Source organism: Trichoplusia ni, chromosome 4, assembly GCF_003590095.1.
Source record: "Trichoplusia ni isolate ovarian cell line Hi5 chromosome 4, tn1, whole genome shotgun sequence".
Lineage (NCBI taxonomy): Eukaryota > Metazoa > Arthropoda > Insecta > Lepidoptera > Noctuidae > Trichoplusia > Trichoplusia ni.
The window spans coordinates 10,361,037-10,366,100 of record NC_039481.1 but is presented as its reverse complement, the minus strand read 5'-3'; positions in this window follow the sequence as shown (position 1 = coordinate 10,366,100).

Sequence of the window (5,064 nt, the reverse complement as noted above, 5' to 3'; positions counted from 1 at the left end):
TTAATAAATAACGTAAGTTTCTAATTAATTTAACACTTTTTTAATCTGCTAATCTAAGATTCAAAAGCTTACTTTAAAAAAGAAATTTTCTTTGTTTTTAATAGTAGTACTAGGGTTTGGAAAATTAAGAAATTTCATAACATTTTTCTTTTAATTTTTGCAAATTAGAATGTTCGCTGTTTTCGACTGACGCAGCTGACCGGACGTCTGGTCCTTACGACATAGCTTAGAGAGTACGGCAATTTCTCCTGAGTCTGCATCTTAACGCATCTCTTACTGGCCACATCTTACTTTCCGAAGTACCCTACATGATCTAAGATGAATCACTATGAACCCTTTTATAGGTAAAGTTCGATAATAACACTTCATTTGTATGCGCATCTTTTGAATATTAATCAGGAGTGCATTGACTTTATTGACAAGCTGCTCCAAGATATTGGTTGAGAATATGAATTAGTTTCAAACTGTCTGAAGATAGCGGAAATTGTTGAAGTGACGGAGCTAAACAATGAACTTGAATATATTATAGTAGTTCCAGAATTTGATGAGGATGGTTATAATTTAGATGCTAATGTTGATGTTAAGATGACTGAAGATTTAATTAAAGATTCTGATGAAAGGGTTGCTGTTATTGATGAGAAGGATTTTGAAACAAATTTTACTGTTTCCATTTGTAAAAAATAATAAATAATAATAAATAAATGGGACAAATAGTACATTGTCGAACCCAAAGTAAGTTGCTGAACACTGTGTTATGAATTCAGATACAAGAAGTACCAAAAACCAGACCCAGACATGTAGAAATGTTAATTTTTACATGACCCACGGGATCGACCCGGACCTCAGAGCTAGCGACACCTTGAAACCGGTGCGTACGCCACTCGACCACGGAGGTCGTCATCGTGTCTAAAAGGTTACTTTTTTATCACATGTTATAAAAACTACAGGAGAAAATCTAGGTTGTTTTAATTCCATTTTGATGTATCGAGATAATTAAGATTGAATCGCTATCGTCATGAACATAATTTAAAGGATGAACAGCTTCAAACAATATATAGAAGTATTTAAATAGTCAGAAAAAATAATTGTGCCTAACAATTACTTTATCTGACACTCTGATACCAACTGTTTCAATGTTACGTGAATTTTTTTTTGGAATTTTTTTTTTGTCCTACTTACATTTATCTATTACATTTCGTCGATAGTGACTTACGTTACTTAACATAAAACTTTTACCATCATATGAGTCTCATTTTTAATAGCATTTCATAGCAAAATATTTTTATCTACAGTATTGAAGCTATAAAATATAAATCGGTAGCACACATCAGTTATTGTAATCTCGCAGGTGAAAAGTTGTGTGAGGCGAGACAACAAACCACAGTGCAGCTATACCAGAAGGTTAAATAAAAATAATGTTAAGAAACTCGTGGCATAGACTTTGATACATTTAAATGAAGAAAATTCGTCAGACGTGCTTGGTGCAAAAAACCGACAGCGTAAAGGAAATAAAAAAAATGAATGAACTGCTAGTCGTAGCATGATATTACTTAGCGGCAACAGAAACACGTCATGTCAGAAATATTTTCTGTCTATCATTTTCGGTTCTTAAAATACAGCCCCGTGACATAATAACATTCCCTTTTCACATACCGAAACCGTTTCTAAAACCGGGATCATCTGCAAAGCATGCTAGTTGAGTGTTCTTGACCGGTGAAATAATCTGACAAAGTGAAGATGAAAAGATCGCAAAAAAATATTTCGGATCTACGAAAAGAGTGAAAATCTGATTTGTACTTCTATTACTGTTTGTATAAGCGCCTCATAATTCAACCCTAGCGAGCCGACACACGAAACGATAAAACCGTGTGTGGAGGTCTAAAAAATCACAATACCACACAGAACCAAGGCTGCTAGGGTTGCCACATAAAATATTGATATTTTCATAACAACTAGCAATCGTTTCCGAGCAATAGAATTGTTGCTATGAGCCTGAATTGGTACAGATCAAAGAATGATGTGCCTTGACTGCGATTTTAGTTGGTAGCTAGTAATAGCAAAAGGCCTAACGTTGAATCATTTTATTTGTCTAGCTGAAGAACAATCATCAAATGCATGTCTGTCTAAATAATCATTTTTAAGCGCCTCTTATTGTTCAAACCATGCCTATATGAGAAGATGAATGGGCTCAGCAGTGTTCAGTTTGCTCTCTGAGACTCTGATATTATTATTTAACTAGCTGTTGCCCGCGACTTCGTCCCCGTGGGTAGAAGATATAAGTTATGATTTATAGTTGCCCTGTTTTTTTCACATTTTACTTGTATCTTCGCTCCTATTAGTCGCAGCGTAATGGTTTATAGCCTAAAGCCTTCCTCGATGAATGGTCTATTCAACACAAAAAGAATTTTTCAATTTGGACCAGTAGTTCCTGAGATTAGCGCGTTCAAACAAACAAACAAACTCTTCAGCTTTATATATTAGTATAGAGTATAGATTTCTTATCCCGTCATTCCGCATTCATTCGACATCTCATCTTCGAGACATATTTCTTTATATCCAATTGCTCTGTAGTATTTAGTATCATTTTCAAAGTTAAAACTGTTCCTATACAAAACTGGCAACCGTTGGTAGCTTACGCGTGAAAAATTCCATCTCCTAGGTACACTTCAGTACAACATTAGGGATCTAGGGATCTTGCTCGTTTGTCTTTGTCAAATCTCTTGGGATCCGTCGTTCTACTTTTAAAGAACACCTTGAGACAGTTTTTGTGCGACTTAATTTCCTAATGCTGGATTTTACGGTGTTTTTCGATCAGAATATTTTAAAATGTTATTTGCTTTTTTTAAGTACATTGTTTGGAGAAGAACTTTTTCAGAAGAACAGCATTTACCAGGCAAGAAAAAATTGAGGTCAGAAATAGAACAGAATAGTGTTTTTACTACTAGTTGCTAGATGTAAGGGTCACAAGACCTGCCCCTAAAAAGATGGTCAAGTGCGAGTTGGGAACCAAACTTGAGAGTCTTCCGAAGATTTTGTACAAAAAAGTTACCGACTTTTTTATTACTTGTATAAAAAAGTATTATTTTTTTATTATTAGTATTTTCTTAAGAAACAGGTATTTTTCCGTTCATAGTATTTGATATTATCTTTGACGTGACATCCGAAATATGCTAAAAAAATAGTTCAGGCGCGAGTTACTATCTTAACATTGAGGGTACCGTACAAATAGTCTAATAACAAATTCCTTAGAAAAAATGGATGATCGCCAATACCATTAATTTTAAACAATTGAACTGTTTAGCTATTAAATACAGTTCCTCAGAAAAGGTCGGTGTCAGCCAAACAGTCAGACAGTGAGAAACCGGTGATAAAAAGATTCTATTTTTACCTTTTGGGTTCTGGACATTAACAATATTTATTTTCTCATTATCTATCAAAATAAGACTTGTTTTATTAGTTCATGTCTTTCTCGTGATGTTTACTAAATAATAGTGTTGTAGAGAAGTATTGTTTATGATTCCGGAATAACGGATCTATCAATATTGTACAGCAAATAAGCAAATGTTGAAAATAAATGTCGAAGTATTTAAATAGAATATTATTAAAGAGGAAAAAGGCTGGTTACATATTATGGAGGCTGACATGTGTGTCGTGGTGCTCCAGGGCACAGGGTTTTATGTGCGGATGATGGAGGTTTGATATCAGCGTTGAAAAGTATCAATGTGATTTTTCAAAGTAAATTGTTTTTATTTTCAAGTCGCCTCTTACGTATGTATGGGTAAGTAAAAATGAATACTAAGTTTTGTTATTTAATGACTTTACACACGATTTAATGTGCCTTCAAAAACAAATTCGTGATGTAGACGGCCACCCATCCACGGATTGACCGCATCAAGTTTTGCTCGCATTGCAAAGCTCAGCTTAACCTGTGATCGATTAACTTGCATAGTTTTAGCTAAGCCACAATTGATTTCTCCTAAAAACGTAAAAACATATTTTAAGAATGCATACAAGTAACTATCCCATGTACCAATATAACCTCGGTGTTATAAAAGCAAGAAAAATTTAAACAGGGAAATTAAAATGATGAGGGTTTCCCGCAATCCTTTGAATCCCAGTGCAGGAAACACATTGGGGCTACTGGAGGCTTCATACAAAGCTAAACAGCCTAGGGCTTATCATCTGTAAAATTAATATAACCTAACCACGGTGGGAAAAAAATGTAAGTGGTAACCTGAAACAGGCTTATAATTAGCAGTCGCAAATGAGCACTTTGTTGTGTAATCATGTCTTTTTTATTGTTAATTGCTTTGTAAAATGTATTTATTTTAAGACACTAGACTGAAGCTGGTGATTTTATGAAATAAAGATTTTGTTTTGACCTTCTGTTTCCAAAAATGTCATAAAATCATGATAAGACCACAAACACAAAACATAAAAGTTTTAAATAACTTATAAATGATCGAATAGAGCTTTAAAAACATTTTAATAATTAATATTAATCTGTTGATATCATCGAAAAGCAAAATATCCGAATTTGAAAGAAGAACCAAATGAACAGAATTTAAAAACATACCGCTTAAAAATGTGAAAAGTAATGGAAGCTTTTCTTAAAACTGCAATTTAAATAAACCGCTCAAAATATTATGAAAAACAAACATTCATTTGGGTTTATAGTAAAACAAAGAAAAATACCAATTCGCGTGTTTGAGTAAGCGTGAAAGTTGAAAAAAGGCAGGTAGAGATGCAAGCAAAGCAGGCAGGTTCCGAGACAGGGCTGCTACAAAAGCAACTAAAAATACTAGTTAAAAAGCGTAGTTTTAGCTGGGGGAATGTTTGCCCGACCCACTTTATTAGGCCCGGTGGGCTGTGGGGCCATAAGGGTGGATGGGATATACTTATAGTCTACTTAACCGACAATACTCAATTGAATGTCAAAGGTGTCGTAGTAGAAGGTCTTCTCTCAGACAGACTAAGCAAATGATCTGTTTTACCTCAAAATCCAAATTGTGAGCGATGACTAAAACTACTTTTTGACGTCGATCGGTTTTCATTAGACGCTGC